This window comes from Rhinoraja longicauda, chromosome 42 (genome assembly GCF_053455715.1).
Source record: "Rhinoraja longicauda isolate Sanriku21f chromosome 42, sRhiLon1.1, whole genome shotgun sequence".
Lineage (NCBI taxonomy): Eukaryota > Metazoa > Chordata > Chondrichthyes > Rajiformes > Arhynchobatidae > Rhinoraja > Rhinoraja longicauda.
The window spans coordinates 6,747,091-6,765,054 of record NC_135994.1 but is presented as its reverse complement, the minus strand read 5'-3'; the positions used below and the strand labels follow the sequence as shown (position 1 = coordinate 6,765,054).

The following is a 17,964-nucleotide window of genomic DNA, read 5'->3' as shown; positions in this document are numbered from 1 at the left end:
AACAACAGCCTCAAGGTATAAAATCCCATTGATTTACAACCGATCATATATGGAAATGTTACCTAACTTCAGCTCGATATGCTGTCCTTCCCATCCTGTGCCTCAGTTCTAGATTCTCGCAAGGAATTTCTCAGGTAAGAACAGTAAAATTCCTTCTGCATTCTCTCACAGTAAAAGCAGCACGAGTTAGACAAAGTTCCATTTATGCTGCCCCATCATACGTGCCCAGAAATTCAAACAACCTTAAAACAAAATATATTCTTGGCCATAGTAAATTTTATCTATCACAGTGATCAAAGTTTGTAAAATTGTCCATAATCCAGCACCAGTTTGGCAAAGAGCTAAGGATTTCTGCTACGAGGGATGGGGTGAAAACAATTCAAAATTCACTCAGAACACACACTGCTGCCTACTTGAAAGTGCTTGTGAATCACACATGCACTCCAAGCAGAACTTGTATCATTTTGTTTCATTCTAAAGGAAAAGGAGACAAAGGTTTTAAGTTTACATTTGCCATTTCTCAATGTGGTCAGACTAAACTGAATGGGTGAAAAATAAGTCAAAGGGTAATTCATTGGAAAGCACCACTAATAACAAAAAACTATCACGTTCTAATCTAGATCTGACATATTTCATTAATCAAAGATCAGAATGGCAACAAACAGCAACCCAGTCAGAATTGGATAAGGAAACATTTTCCCACTATACTGAATAACACACTGTTACACCTGCAAGCTTTATAAGCTTGTTAATGAAAAGAATGATGCTGAAGATGACAAAATATACATAAGAGACCTACACCACCATGGCATAACTTCTGCACACCACCACTTCCATTCGACCTTCAACCATAGAAAAGACAAACAATAGAAATACATTGGACAAATTCACAAGAAAACAAAATGTGAAATCATACTTCAACTACTGAAAGTAATCAAACCCAAGAACCTCATAGCCATTGGTTGGCAGTTCCTTTGAATTATCTCCCCACGTTTAATTACATTGGTCACTCTCCGGAACTTAGTCTGCACTTGCAGGCTTGAAATGACCTACACTCACTGCACTCATCAGCAAAGAGACCTCCTAGAGTTAATGGAGGTCAACCTAGCATTTCTCAGTGCATTGTGGAACAAGAGCATGTATATTCTCATGCATTAGACCAGTTGAAACCAAACAGAAACAGGAAGAACCCTCTCTAGTCAGCATGGTTGGTCACAACTCCTTGTTGCTGTATGCTTCTGAGATCCCCTGGGTATTCATTCCTGACTCATGGATGCACATTGGAACCATTTCTTCACCGTGTTTTGTACTCTAGAAGAGATTTTGTCTGTTCCAGAGCTCTTGTTGTTTTCAGCTAATGGATGACCTTTATAACATCTTCCCACTCCAGGGTTAGAGTCAAGATTTCAGTGGATTGCACACAGCGGGATGGAGTCAAGGACATAAATGTCTACGGGTTGAAAGTTTGTTGTTGGGCCTCGGCCTTCAGTGGCCATTACATCTGCTTGTCCACGTACACGCATCGTTGCTGACCCGAGGCATGATGTGCTTTAGGTTCAAGAATACTTTGTGTTTACAGTGAACCTACTGGCCTGTTATCCAACCAGTAGCAATGTTTTTGGGTTGAGAAGCCGAGAATCTCTTCACAGGAGTTAACTGTGGTGGACTTCCGAACACACAATGGGCACAATGCAGCTCCTATTAACTGGATGTTCTGCCAGGGTTGTCCACGTGACAATGACTGAGTGGAGCTGGGGCAAAGTCGTTGCAAAGACAGCGCTCAGCGCATGCTCCCAGTGACTGAAGAGCTCCTCCCAGAGTTGCAATGCGATTCCTATCGTGAGAACAGCACCGATGCTAGCATGTACAACAAATATCTGAGAAACAAAAATGCTTCCCAAGCCACACAATACTTCCCTCAATAATCACAAAGGCATAATAGGACTCTACAAAACATGGATTACTTTCCATAACATTAGGAATCTCAATGATGATCTATTTTCTCTCTCTCTCTCCGTGCCTTGGGTCACTTGCTTCCACAGATGGGTCAAGGGATGGCTAACAAGATAGGTGGCTGGGCGGGTATTTTGGAAATTGGTGCATTCAGGACACTGGAAAATACTACCAAAGTCAAAACTATCTGCAAACTTAAACAAACCAACAGCAGTGTTCTCTCCCAGGTCAACATCCCCAGCATTGAAGCCCTGGGTACGCGCGGTTGTCTACATTGAGCTGGCCATTTAGTTCATGCACCCAGAGCTCTCCCATTGGAAGCGATTACCTGGAGGACAGAGTAAGATCGAGGACGTGATGACGTGCTCCTTGAAGTGCAGCACCCCACTGACACCTGGGAATCTGTGGCTCCGACTGCTCAAAGCGGAGGTGGAGTATTTGGGATGGTATTTAGAACCTTTAGGTCTTGTGCCAGGATCGCACAGGAGCAAAATATAAATGGCTGAAAGAGTCCACCAATTTCCAGGTGGAATTTCTCAGGGTTCTCCGGTTTCAATAGACAATAGGTGCAGGAGTAGGCCATTCGGCCCTTCGAGCCAGCACCACCATTTACTGTGATCATGGCTGATCATGCACAATCAGTACCCCGTACCTGCCTTCTCCCCATACCCCCTGACTCCGCTATCATTAAGAGCTCTATCTAACTCTCTCTTGAAAGCATTCGGAGAATTGGCCTCCACTGCCTTCTGAGGCAGAAAATTCCACAGCTTCACAACTCTGAGTGAAAAAGTTCTTCGTCATCTCCGTTCTAAATGGCCTACCACTTTTTCTTAAACTGTGGCCCATGGTTCGGGACTCCCTTTCCTTCCACATCCCTAAGACTTGCAGGTTTGTAGGTTAATTGGCTTCTGCAAATTGTCCATAGTGTGTAGGATTGAACTAGTGTATGGGTGATTGCTGGTCGGCACAGACTTGTTGGGCTGAAGGGTCTGTTTTCACACCGTATCTCTGAACTAAACTAAAATACTGCAGAAAAAAGGGGAATTATTCCATTATCCCTGCTGAGCACTTCAAAAACAAAAAAATAAACTCTTAGATTCATCTCTAGAAGTGATTCCCATGTTTCAACCCACACTCCAATCCCTGGTTCCCAATGTTGGACATGCTCCAGCTTCCAGCCACACACCTAGTTCCATTCTTGACTATCAGGATTCAATTGGCACAATACTAGTTTCTGCAATGATGTTTACAGCATCGGCAATCTCTGGTGTCTCCAGCAGCTTGCTGATGCCCAGTTTGTTTTGCCAGAATTGCTCTGCTCCAGATCTCATCACAGCCTTGATCCAAACATGAACCAATGAACTGGATTCCAGTGATGAGGCAAGGGTGACAACATCAAGAGGCATTTAATTGAGAATGGTATCAAGGCAGCCCTGGGAATCGTAGAGATTCACCATTCTACATTTTCATTGTGTCTTCCAACAGCTGCCATGTGTACCATCTACAAAATACAGTTGTTCATAATGGCTACTTCAAGAGAATCTCCCAAATCAAATGCCAGCTATTGATAACTTGTACATTCATTTTTAGTTTGGGCTCAGTATGAACATCCTGTTCCTGGCCTCATTACAAGGTTGATTCATTGATTGAAAGGTACAGCATGGAAACAGGCCCTTCAGCCCCATCTGAAGAAGGATCTCGACCCGAAACGTTACCCATTTCTTCTAGCCAGAGATGCTGCCTGTCCCACTAAGTTACTCCAGCATTTTGTGTCTATCTTCAGTTGAAACCAGCATCTGCAGTTCCTTCCTACACCTTCAGCCCACCAAGTCTATATCGATCATCCTTTCACATTGTGCTGCCTGTTAACCCAATTAAGGATGGAAGAGCATCCAGAGGCAAGGCAAGAGTAACTACACTGAAAAGTAAATAGTGTTTGAGCAAGTGTACTATCAAGGAGGCCTTGTAAAACAAAGTCAATGTTCCACACGCTGGAACCATGACTTATATGAAGGAGTGTGTTGTGGGAGACCAATCTAGTCAACCCTTGGAGTTCAGCTGCTTGATTAATGACCTTTTCTCCATCATAAAGGTCAGGAATTAGGATTCCAGTGATTCCACAATGTTCAACTCCTCAGAACATGAAACAATCCATTCCTGCATGCATTTAGGTGTGGGCTGAAATTATTCATGCTACACAGGTGCCACAGAATGATAATCTTCAACAAGAGTGCATTTCCTTCAACTGTATTCCCCAAACCTCACCCAATCCTCCATTAATATCCTGGATGTCACCAATGACCGGAAACTCAGCTGGAAGAGTTACATAAAAACTGTGGCAACAAGAGCAGGTCATACGAATTTAGGAAGTCACAGCCGGAGTACAATATGGCCTCCCAAGCCTGTTCTGCCATTCAATAAGATCGGAGCTGATCAGATTGCAGCAACACAAACTACACCCACGCTTATCAAGAATACATCTCTGGCTCAATAATATTCAAGGACTTCGTTTTCACCACCCCTGAGAAAGATGATTCCAAAGACTTACCATACCCAGAGAAATAAATTCCCTCATTTGTCACGAATTAGCAATTGTTTATTCTTGGGTAGACACAAAATGTTGGAGTAACTCAGCGGGTCAGGCAGCATCTTGGGAGAGAAGGAATGGCGGGACTGTCATATGTTGAAAGACTGGAGTGACTATACACTGGAATTTAGGATGAGAGGGGATATTATCGAAACATATAAGATTATCAAGGGGTTGGACACATTAGAGGCAGGAAACATGTTCCCAATGTTGGGGGAGTCCAGAACCAGGGGCCACAGTTTAAGAATAAGGGGTAGGCCATTTAGAACGGAGACGAGGAAAATCGTTTTCAGTCAGAGAGTTGTAAATCTGTGGAATTCTCTGCCTCAGAAGGCAGTGGAGGCCAATTCTTTGAATGTATTCGAGAGCTAGATAGAGCTCTTGAGGATAGCAGAGTTCTCTTCCTCCATCAGTATGGGGAGAAGGCAGGAACAGGGTACTGATTGAGAATGATCAGCCATGATCACATTGAATGGTGGTGCTGGCTCGGAGGGCCGAATGGCCTACTCCAGCACCTATTGTCTATTGAATGGGTGACGTTTCGGGTCGAGACCCTTCTTCAGACCATTCTTAAGCAGTGAACCCTAATTCTAGATTCACCCACAAAAGGAAACATCCTCTCCACATCCATCCTGTCAAGGCCAGCAAGTGACGCATTTCCTGATGCCTTTCCATCACCAACAATGCACCGCATCAGAAGTGTCACCACTGGCTCAAAGAATACAGCTTTAATAACATTCTAAGCTTGACACCAAACCCTACTTGATTGGCACCTCATTCACCATCGTACACATTCTCTTCCTCCATCAGTGCAGCACAGTTGCAGTGTGTACCATCTTCAAAATGCACTGCATTAATGCTTATTCAAATTTTCTGAGCCTCTGATCTCCACCACATAGTACAGTGGCTCCCAACCTTTTTCATCCGCGGCCAAAAATTGATCAAACATTTGGACTCATGGTCCATGATTTAAAATAGCACGATAAATGAATCGATAATTCTGCCAAAAATGATTCGATTTTCAAAACATTTTACTTTGGCTTTTCAGCTTATTAATCACAAAATTAAAGCATTAAATAAAAATCAAATTAAATAATTGAAAACAAAATTAAAGTTTTAAATAAATGACTCATAATGAATATTGTGATGACACCAATCATCACCCGCCTGCCCCTTGCATGCTGAAACTTGCACAACAGCTGCAAGACTGCGCAGCAACCGATTCAACATTTGCTGCAATTTCCCATCATTCGTCTTTAACTTTTGGACCCCCTGACAACCCAGTTTCAATCCTTCACAGCCCAACATTGGGCCACGGGCAGAGGCTGAGAACCAGCGACTTAGACCACAGGCAGATAGGAACGTCACCACCTACAAACTTCACACCAAGCTATACGATTCTGACTTGGAAAAAGATTCCGACATCATCATTGCACCTGGACCCTTAAAATCCTTTTCCAAATTTGAGGGATTAATTCCACTAAAGACACAGCTACGGCTCAAAGAAAACAATTGCTAGCCTTATCAGTGATGTTCACATGTTGTCAATGAATTAAAAAAATTACTTCCCCAATAAAGTACAGAGTGACAAGTCAAGGGTCATGATAGTCCAAACCCACAACCCTCTTGCATAAGTGCATTTCACTGCCATATCCTGGATCTCGCACTCAGTGGGATCTTTCTGGTACTTTGCTAGGAGCTGTGACACAAAGAATTGTTTGCTATCATTGAGGATGAAAAGGATCAAAGTCCCCACAATGTTTTCCTTGGTAATCAGGAAAAAAAAGCTAGACCTTTTAAGGCACAAAGATTCAAAAGAAACAGCACTTATGGATGCTGCAAAATTATGTCACATTCCAGAAGTTCTCACATTAGGTGGACAAATTAAGTGGACCGTGACCAAGTGAATTTGCAAAGATTCAGCACACTCAATCTAAAAATGAAAGCATATCAGAGAAAAAGTACAGTACAAAACAAACACTCCGTGACAAACCTTAATGATGATTTGCATTTAAACCAAGATTTATCCTCAACATTCATGGAACAAAATTCCTGACCTCAACATCATTCAATGAATTCTGCCTTATCCAATTTGCTACACACAAGAACTTTGTATTATTTTTCACCATGGCATTAGTAATTGCACTCACAAAATTGCCTTGTTAGCTGCAAAATGTTTCTAGATATTCCAAGAATATGAAATTGCTTTAGAAATGCAACCCTTTCTTTCAATCAGCATGGCCACAGCTAAGATCCTGCAAGCCATCAATGGCTTTTAGTACCAATGGAACTTTGAGGAATTATCATTGGCCATTCCATTCCAGGGCAAGGATACAACACATCAATTCACTGGATACTTGAAGGTCCACATAATTTAGGCTCTACCTTCTACCACATGGAGTTGTTGACTAATTGTAACACAAGCAAAATCTCTATTATTCCAGGGAAAGGAAAAACCTGATCCAAGGACTTGAATCCTGAAAAAATGTTCCAGGTGATAGAAGAGGTCATGCTTTTAGCAGGAACCGTTCACGTTTCATCATGGTACGTTCTTAATTAAGTTCAGGATATTGGCCAGCATGTCATCCAGGCAAACACACAAGCCCACCTACACGTGGCTAACAGAATTCAGCACATTTTCACTCAGTACATCAAACTGACCCTCCCTATCCTCCAGATGTCAAGCCAACCCTTTAGAGGGTCTTGATGTTGGAAAGACATCATTAATGTGCGGCGAGTATTAAACCCCGATGCCTCTCAAGCACAATGGGATCATGCCTGCCCTCTGGCATAAAACAAGCATGTGAAACGATTGAAAACCAGTAAGTGTGACCCTGCAGTGAAGACACCCTGGAAGTACATTGACTAAAACTTAATTTGACTGGGTCGTGAGCAAGCATGCTCCCTGGTGCTTTTCGCATGTGCCCCTGGAGCCCTGACCCTTTCCCCCCACCCACCACCGCCCGCCCGCCGTTGCACTGTCCCCGCCCCCCCTGTACTCCCCACCCCCCGAAGGCCTCCCACGCTTTGCCTCCCACTCACCGCCTCACAACTCGCCTTCAGGCCGACGCCTCAGAAACTCCGCGCTCGGCGCTCGGCGCTCGCACCGCGAACCGACCGTTGCCGACCAGGGGGAGGGGGGGGGGGGGAAGAGAGAGAAAAACCCAAAGCTTCGCCTTGCGAGGAGTGAGTGAGTGAGAGAGAGAAGGAGGGAGGGGAAGGAAGAAAACACAAAGAAGGAAATGAGAAAGAAACCAAACGGCGGAGAAATAAAAAGAGAAAAGAAAGAAAATAATCTCGCCGGCTCCGGCGCCTGCGTGCTGCGTCACACCTTCCTGCCCACTCAGTGACGTCAACAGGTGCTCCGTGCTTGTGACGTCACGGGTTTGTGCGTAGAGGCCGGCCGGCCGCCGCTGAGCCGCTCTGCACGACAGCGTGTGCGGAATGTGGCGGGAGCTGCGCGCCTTCACTGATCGCCTCCCCCGTCCCTGCACACAGACTTCAGGCCGTGACTCGCCCTGAAAAGTGTAGCATGCGACCCATTTCCACCAGGACTTCCATGGAGGCGGCCTTGTTCCAGAGGCAGGAGGAAGTGGACACGTGTAAACCCAGCAGTAACGCTTTATTACAGCTCAGCGGCTGCCACTGAGTGCAATAGTTATGCATTCAAATCTACTGCAAAGACTCGAGCACAACAACAACAACAACAAAAACATCCAGGCTGATGTTCCCGTGTAGTGCTGTGGAAACTGCGCAGTGCTTGCCTCAGATTAATTAGATTGACGCTCAGGTTACAATTCTCAGGTGGGTGAGAAAAGCTTCCTTTAACAAGTATTTCAAAGGGCAGAGCAAATGTTCGCACTCGTCTGACTCTGGCAAGATTTAGCTAACAACCAAACATCATCAAAGACAGACACAAAATGCTGGAGTAACTCAGGGGGACAGGCAGCATCTCTGGAGAAAAGGATCTCCAGAGATGCTGCCTGGCATGCTGAGTTACACCAGTATTTTGTGTCTATTGTGTAAACCAGCATCTGCAGTTCCTTCCTACACAAACATCATCATAACCTGGTTAGTGTCACAGTGCCTCTTGCAGGAGCTTCTTGTGTGAGCCCCATTTGGTCTGCCCCATTTCCTGCCAAACAACAATGACTGCATTTTAAAAAATACTTAATTAGCTTTGGCTTTTCGATATCCTAAGTTTATAAAAAAGATGCTACAGAAATATTAATCTAGGAAAACAAAACTAGATTATTTGCAGAACACTTGCTGGGAATTCCTTCAATACATTTCAGAGTAGATGTAGTAAATCAGCTTGGAGAAAATTTTCACTCGGTGCACTTGCATAATTTTTAGCATTTACCCTTATGTACATAGTATTCCATTACCAGCAAGCAAAAAGGAGAAAGAAGGAACCTTTGGTCCAGGATCTCTGATCACTAACAATAGACAATAGACAATAGACAATAGACAATAGGTGCAGGAGTAGGCCATTCAGCCCTTCGAGCCAGCACCGCCATTCAATGCGATCATGGCTGATCACTATCAATCAGTACCCCGTTCCTGCCTTCTCCCCATACAATATGGCGACACTCATAATTGACTACAAAGAAAGATGTCTGTGTAGATTTAGTGATCCCTGAACCAGAGAGTTTAGCTTTCCTGGCATTAATACTTTTTCTTCAATAATACAATTACTTTAATCCCAGACACAAGTAATCATACAGTTGGGTTGAAAGCTACCCAAGGGGAATATGAGGTGCTGTTCCTCTAGTTTGCATGTGGTCTTACTCTGACAATAGAGGAGGCCCAGGACAAGAGTGGCCCCCTAATGCCACGAGTAATTGAATGGGAAAATACAGCATGGAAACAGGCCCTTCGACCCTCTGAGTCCGCGCCGATCATCGATCACCTGTACACTAGTTCTATCCTACACACTCAGGACAATTTACGAAAGCCAATTAACCTACAAACCTGCACGTCTTTGGAATGTGGGAGGAAACCGGAGCATCCGGAGAAAACCGACGTAGTCACAGAGAGTTCATGCAAACTGTACAGACAGCACCCATGGTCAGGATCGAACCCGGGTGTCCAGTGCTGGAAGTCAGCAGCTCCACCGCTGCACCACTGTGCTGCCCACAAAGTCAATGGAATATAATTTTATTGAGGATTTTTCCAAATATTTATTTAAATCAATACCATTGCTCATCTGCTGTCTTAATGTTTTAAACTAATTTTCCAAATTTCCATCTTAGCCAAAGTTCAGAAACCTCTGTTTTGAATGAACTCACAATTAGCCTCCACAGCCCTCCAGGGCAGAGAATGCCAAAGATTCACCACTATCTGAGCAAAGGAATTTCTTGTCTCCTTCCAAAATGGCCTGCCCCTTATTCTAAGACTGACCCCTAGGTCCATTCTCCTCAGCCAGGGGAAACATTCTTCCTGCCAAGCCTTGAATGAATTTTGAAAATTTCAATGAGAACTCCTCAATTTCTTCTGAACTCTGGACAACATAGGCCTAGTCTACTCAATCGCTCCTCATACAGCAAACCCACTATCCCTGTAACTAGTCCAGTGAATCTTTACTGCATTCCAACTGTGGCAAATCTATCTAGTTCAGTAAAGATATTAGGGCGGCACGGTGGCGCAGAGGTAGAGTTGCTGCATTACTGCGCTTACAGTGCCAGAAACCCGGGTTCGATCCCAACTACGGGTGCTGTCTGTACAGAGTTTGTACGTTCTCCCCATGACCTGCATGGGTTTTCTCCGAGATCTTCGGTTTCCTCCCACACTCCAAAGACGTACAGGTTTGTAGGTTAATTGGCTTGGTATAAATGTAAATTGTCCCCAGTGTGTGTACGGTAGTGTTAGTGTGCGGGGATCGCTGGTCGGCACGGACTCGGTGGGCCGAAGAGCCTGTTTCTGCACTGTATCTCTAAAACTAAACTAAAGTTCAGGAATGTAAATCTACACACAATATTCCAGGTGTGGTTTCATCAAGGTTTGATATAATTGCATTAGGACATCCTTACTCCTGTGCTCAAATCCTCGTGTAATAAAGTTCAAACATTATCTTTTGCCACTCTAACTGCTTGCTTACCTGTAAGGTAGCTTTCAGTAAATTGGGTACAAAGACACCCAGGTGCCCTTAGGAAATCAACTACCCAAACTCGTAAAAAATACCAGGTATCAAAAAATGCTGGAGTAACTCTCGACCCGAAATGTCACCCATTCCCTCTCTCCTAGATGCTGCCTGACCTGCTGAGTTACTCCAGGATTTTGTGATACCTTCGATTTGTACCAGCATCTGCAGTTATTTTCCTACACTATGTAAAAAATACCCCACACTTCCACTTTGATAATGTCACATTTTTCTATATTATGTTTCATCCGTCACGTTCTTGCCCACCCACTCAGCTTGTCTATTTTCTCTTGAAGCCTCTTGATATTCTCCTCCCTATGCACAATAGTTTAATAGCATCAGCAAACTTGGAAATATAGCATTTGATCCCTTCAGCCAAATTGTTGAGATAGGTCATGAATCGCGGGGACCAAAGCACTAATTCCAGCAGAGGCCCACTTTCTCTAAAGAGATCGAACTTTATCTTTAATATTCCCCTGCACTTTCTACGTGTAAACTTTTACAGTCTATTTTTATAATTCTTAGTAGTTCACTCACATATTCTATATTTACTTTCTTCATTTTTATTCCTTTATTTTTCATATTCTCCAAATACTCATGCTTATTCCTCTTTTTTTGCAGCATTACAAATCCCTTCTTTTAATCTAAGAGAATTCTCAACTTCTATAGTTGGTCATTAAAAGATATTTGAGCAGGTACATGAGAGATTTGGGGATATATGGGCCAAATGCGGGCAGGTGGGAATAGCTTAGATGGGGCATCTTGATCGGCATGGACAAGTTGGGCCGAAGGGCCTCTTTCTGCCCTGTATGTTTAGTTCAGTTTGGAGATACAGCGCGGAAACAGGCCCTTCGGCCCACCTAGTCCGCGCCAACCAGCGATCCCCGTACACTAATACTATCCTACACCCTAGGGACAATTTACAATTTTACCAAAACCAATTAATGTACAAACCTGTTTGTCTTTGGAGTGTGGGAGGAAACCAGAGCACCTGGGAAAAACTCACCTGGTCACAGGGAGAACGTACAAACTCCGTACAGATAGCATTTGCAGTCAGGATCGAACCCGGTCTCTGGCGCTGTAAGGCAGCAACTCTACTGCTGTGCCACCGTGCCACCCTATGCTGGCGCTGTAAGGCAGCAACTCTACCGCTGTGCCACCCTATGCTGGCGCTGTAAGGCAGCAAGTCTACCGTTGTGCCACCGTGCCACCCTATGCTGGTGCTGTAAGGCAGCAACTCTACCTCTGTGCCACCGTGCCACCCTATGCTGGCGCTGTAAGGCAGCAAGTCTACCTCTGTGCCTCCATGCCACCCTATGCTGGCGCTGTAAGTTAGCAACTCTACCGCTGTGCCACTGTGCCACCCTATTCTGGCGCTGTAAGGCAGCAACTCTACCGCTGTGCCACCATGCCACCCTATTCTGGCACTGTAAGGCAGCAACTCTACCGCTGTGCCACCATGCAACTCTAAGACTCCATGAATGGTACACTTTTCCATTAGGGGCTCGTATTTCTCAGTGGAATGTAACTTTAGTGAGATTTTCTTCAAATATTTATTTAAAGCAGTACCATCGCTCATCTGCCGTCTTAACTTTTTAACCTAATTTCACAAACTCCCACCTTAGCCAATTCACCCCTCATGCACATTAGGTAATTGGATTTAATGAAGTTGAAGATCTAGTTTCAGATGTAAAGTTGTGGCTATCAAACTCAATATGATGTTTTATCATATTGTGATCCGCAGGGAATTCTTTACCAAGACATGAACAATTAACCCTGTCCCATTACAAAATATAAGATCTAAAATAGTCTATTCCTTGGTGGATTTAACTACATATTATTTCTGGTAATTGCCTTAAAAGCATACCAAAAACACATCCTCGGAACAATTCTTACTAATGCGATCTGCCCAGTCTTGGGTAATACTCTTCCTAATGGTGTAACTGATGTTCGGAGGTTTATAAACTACTCCCATTAGTGTTATTTGTCCCTTTGTTATATCTTATCTTCATCTATTCTGTTTCTTCGATACTATCTAAATGGATCCCCCGTGCCAGCAACATGGATGTGATCAAGCAAGCTGAGAGGCCAATTATAAAGAGGAATTCACACAGCCAGGAAACAACCACAACTTTTAATCAAAAACTTGCACATTATACAGAGCACTAAGTACAGTGCCCTCCATAATGTTTGGGACAAAGACCCATCGTTTATTTATTTGCCTCTGTACTCCACAATTTGAGATTTGTAATAGAAAAAAAATCACATGAGGTTAAAGTGCACATTGTCAGATTTTAATAAAGGTCATTTTTATACATTTTGGTTTCACCATTTAGAAATTACACCAGCGTTTATACATAGTCCCCCCCATTTCAGGGCACCATAATGTTTGGGACACAGCAATGTAATGTAAATGAAAGTAGTCGTGTTTAGTATTTTGTTGCATATCCTTTGCATGCAATGACTGCTTGAAGTCTGCGATTCATGGACATCACCAGTTGCTGGGTGTCTTCTCTGGTGATGCTCTGCCAGGCCTGTATAGCAGCCATCTTTAGCTTATGCTTGTTTTGGGGGCTAATCCCCTTCAGTTTTCTTTTTTTTTTTGATTGACTTGGCCACTCAAGAATTGACTATTTTTTAGCTTTGAAAAACTCCTTTGTTGCTTTAGCAGTATGTTTGGGATCATTGTCTTGCTGTAGAATGAACTGCTGGCCAATGAGTTTTGAGGCATTTGTTTGAACTTGAGCAGATAGGATGTGTCTATACGCTTCAGAATTCATTATGCTACTACCATCAGCAGTTGTATCTTCAATGGCACGGTAGCGCAATGGGCGGCACGGTAGCGCAGCGGTAGAGTTGCTGCTTTACAGCGAATGCAGCGCCGGAGACTCAGGTTCGATCCTGACTACGGGTGCTGCACTGTAAGGAGTTTGTACGTTCTCCCCGTGACCTGCGTGGGTTTTCTCCAAGATCTTCGGTTTCCTCCCACACTCCAAAGACGTACAGGTATGTAGGTTAATTGGCTGGGTAAATGTAAAAATTGTCCCTAGTGGGTGTAGGATAGTGTTAATGTACGGGGATCACTGGGCGGCACGGACTTGGTGGGCCGAAAAGACCTGTTTCCGGCTGTATATATATGATATGATATGAAGTGAGCCAGTACCTTCAGCAGCCATACATGCCCAGGCCATAACACCCCCACACCATGTTTCACAGATGAGGTGGTATGCTTTGGGTCTTGGGCAGTTCCTTCTCTCCTCCATGCTTTGCTCTTGCCATCACTCTGATATAAATTAATCTTCGTCTCCTCTATCCACAAGACCTTTTTCCAGAACTGTGGTTGCTCTTTTAAGTGCTGGGTGATTGTCGCAAGCACATTACTTTAATCATTTCTGCCTGAAAACGCACATCTCCAGATTCAGGGACAGGCTCATCCTAGGTGTTATCAGGCAACTGAACCATCCTACCACAACCAGAACACTGCTGAACTACTATCTACCTCATTGGTGACCCTCGGACTATCCTTGATCAGACTTTACTGGCTTTACCTTGCACTAAACATTATTCCCTTATCATGTATCTGTACACTGTGGATGGCTCGATTGTAATCATGTATTGTCTTTCCGCTGGCTGGTTAGCATGCAACAAAAGCTTTTCACTGTACCTCGGTACACGTGACAATGAACTGAACTGAACTAACCCTGAAGTTGCACTAGTTCCATCTCGCTGTGGAAATTGCATACATTAAACAGAAGCTGAGAGGCAGGTCAGTAGATGAACAGCGGCAGATATTCAGCAGCTGTTCCATAACGTGGAGCAGGAATTCATCCTAATTTGAACGAGGGATTCCAAGCAAAGGATGTCAAGGATAATGTTAAATTGAAAAGGGCATACCAGTCAGCATGGGCTGGAGGTACTGCAGAGGACTGGGAAGTGTTTAGGATCCAGCAGCGAAAGACTAAAAAGCTCACAAGAAAGGAAAAATTGACTTTGAAAGAAAACGTATGTAATATCAAAACAACCAGTAAGAGTTCTGCTCCTGTAAGTTCATAACTTAAAGGAGCAGAATTAGGCCATTCGGCTCATCGAGTCTACTCCGCCATTCAATCATGGCTGATCTATCTCTCTCTCAACCCCATTCTCCTGCCTTCTCCCCAAAACCCCTGACACCTTTACCAATCAAGAATCTATCAATCTCCGCCTTAAAAATATCCATTGACTTGATTGACCTCCACAGCCACCTGTGGCAATGAAGTCCACAGATTCACCACCCTCTGACTAAAGAAACTCCCCCTCACCTTGTTTCTCTAAAGGTACGTCCTTTTATTCTGAGCCCATGCCCTCTAGTCCGAGACTCTCCCACTAGTGGAAACATCCTCTCCGCATTCACTCTATCCAGGCCTTTCACTATTCGGTACGTTTCAATGAAGTGCCCTGAGTACAGGCCCAGTGCCATCAAAAGCTCATCATTCCTGGGATCATTTTATTCACAAAATGCTGGAGTAACTCAGCAGGTCAGGCAGTATCTCAGGAGAGAAGGAATGGGTGACATTTCGGGTCGAGACCCTTCCTCAGACTGATGTCAGGGGGGTGGGACAAAGGAAGGATATAGGTGGAGACAGGAAGTTAGAGGGAGAACTGGGAAGGAGGGGGGGGAGGAAGAGAGAGGGACAGAGGAACTATCTAAAGTTGGAGAAGTCAATGTTCATACCGCTGGGCTGCAAGCTGCCCAAGCGAAATATGAGGTGCTGTTCCTCCAATTTCCGGTGGGCCTCACTATGGCACTGGAGGAGGCCCATGACAGAAAGGTCAGACTGGGAGTGGGAGGGGGAGTTGAAGTGCTCAGGCACCGGGAGATCAGGCTGGTTAAGGCGGACTGAGCGAAGGTGTTGAGCGAAACGATCGCCGAGCCTGCGTTTGGTTTCGCCGATGTAAAGAAGTTGACACCTGGAACAGCGGATACAATAGATGAGGTTGGAGGAGGTGCAGGTGAACCTCTGTCTCACCTGGAAAGACTGTTTGGGTCCTTGGATGGAGTGAGGTAAAGGGACAGGTGTTGCATCTCCTGCGGTTGCAGGGGAAAGTGCCCGGGATTGGGGTGAGATGGTGAGATTCCTGGGATCATTCTCGTAAACCTCCAATTGTTATATAAACAGGAAGAAGGTGGCCAAAGTAAGTGTGGGAACACTAGAGAACAAGACTGGTGAATTAATAACAGGACATGTAGAAATGGAAGATATACTGTGTTAAATCAATTTTATACATCAGTTTTCGCAGTGGAGGCCACTGCAAAAATCCCTAAGAAAACAAATGGGCTGATTTCACACAACATGAAGAAACTTGTAAAAATCCCAATCACAAGGGATAAAGTATCACAGGGCTAATGGTGAATAAATTGTCTTACTAACGTGATTCTTTTTTTTTGAAGAGGTGATGAAGGAGATTGATGAAGGTCGGGCAGTGGATGGTGCATTTGTGGATTTTAGTAAGGCTTTTGATAAGGTCCCTCATGGTCGGCTGATCCAAACGTTTAAGATGTACGGGATTCACGATAACTTGGCCGTATGGATTCAGAACTGGCTTGTTCATAGAAGGCAGAGGTTTGTGGTTGAAGGTAGATATTCTGGCTGGAGGTCCGTGACCAGTGGAGTTCCGCAGGGATCTGTGCTGGGACCTCTGCTGTTTGTGATATATATAAATGACCTAGATGTAAATGTAGATGGGTTAGTGAGTAAGTTTGCTGATGACACTGAAACTAGAGGAGTTGCAGACAGTGAGGAATGCTGCCAGAAGACCAGCTGCAGAAATGGGCAGAGAAATGGCAGATGGAGTTGAACCCAAGGAAGTGTGCGGTGTTGCACTTTGGGGGGGTGAATGTACCTGAATGCACTTTTCCCCACCCACTGCCTCACGGTGTCCAGCTCCACCTCACTACCAGTCTTGACTACTTAACTGTCTCCCTGAGAACCCCAGAGAACTTCCAGACTCCTTGTCCAAGTTCTGGTCCTGAAACTGAGTATTGGTAAGATTGAAATGATTGTCTTCAGACCTGTTACAAAACTCCATTCCCAAGTCACCAACTCCACCCCTCACCCTGGAAACTGCCGAATTTGACCCAGATATCAACCAACGACCTGTCCATTCACTATGACCACCTACTTCCACCCCCATAGTTTCACTTGACTTCCTGCATGACCATTCATGTCAACTGTGGTTCTGTTGGTGGATCCACAGCCTCTGATTCCGAGGGTTCTGGGTTCAAATCCTGAAAGTAACTCAAGTTGGCACACCTATGCAGCATGAGAAAGCTTTATTGTTTAGCCTAGAGACGCAGCATGGAAACAGGCCCTTCGGCCCACCGAGTCCATGCCAACCGATGATCACCCCTTCACACTAGTTGTATGGTATCCCACTTTCTCATCCACTCCCTACACACCAGGGACAATCTACAGAGGACCAATTACCCAACAAACTCACACGTGTTTGGGATGCGGGAGGAAACCGGAGCACGCGGAGGAAACCCACGCGATCACAGGGAGGTAGACACAAAATGCTGGAGTAACGTACGGCTCACAGGGAGGACGTACACATTCGGGCGGCTCAGCGGTAGAGTTGCTGCCTTACAACACAAAAGACCTGGGTTCGAAGCTGATTGTGGGTGCTGTCTGCACAGAGTTCGTACCTTCTACCTGCGACCGTGTGGGTTTCCTCCGGGTGCTCCGGTTTCCCCCCACTTCCCAAAGTCATGCAGGTTTGCAGGTTCATTGGCTTCTGTAAATTGTCCCTAGTGTGTTGGATAGAGCTAATGTATGGGTGAACACCGGTCATCGCTGACCAAAGATACTAGAGGAGCAAGATGAACCACTCCGTTGAAATCACCTACACTGAAGTGTAGTACGCAAAGGAGCGTAACGTCCGCCATTTTAGTAAGCAAAACCCGCCGTTCGCTATGCCTCTCGCAGTGTAATCAGTGTTTTGGGGGAACAGTATGTGTGATGATACCATTAAAATGCAGAATATATCTCATCTATCAATTCACAGATTTTTGTTATTTTTCTTTTTAAATGTTTCTGCAAGTTTCTGCCTACTAAAATGGCCGCCGTGACGTACTACGGTTTTTAGGGTCGAGTGGTCAATCGTGCTCCTCTAGTATCTCCGGCGCTGACTCGGTGGGCCGAAGGGCCTGTTTCCACGCTGTACCACCAAACTAAAACCCACACAGAGTGTACCTGTGGTCAGGATTGAAACCAAGTCCTGTGCCACTGCTGGAAGTTAGAGAAGC

The 17,964-nt window shown here is 44.7% G+C and overlaps 1 protein-coding gene across 7 annotated transcripts in view; it reads right to left on the bottom strand.

Moving 5' to 3' along the window:
- The window catches only part of r3hdm2 (R3H domain containing 2), a 204,229-nt gene extending 196,385 nt beyond the window's left edge, over nucleotides 1-7,844 (bottom strand). For all 7 annotated transcript variants that reach the window (XR_013549608.1, XM_078431560.1, XM_078431567.1 and 4 more), the window contains exon 1: nucleotides 7,583-7,844. The gene's annotated coding sequence lies outside the window, so the exon portion shown is untranslated. The remainder of the gene's footprint in view (nucleotides 1-7,582) is intronic.
- Nucleotides 7,845-17,964: the final 10,120 nt, after the last annotated feature.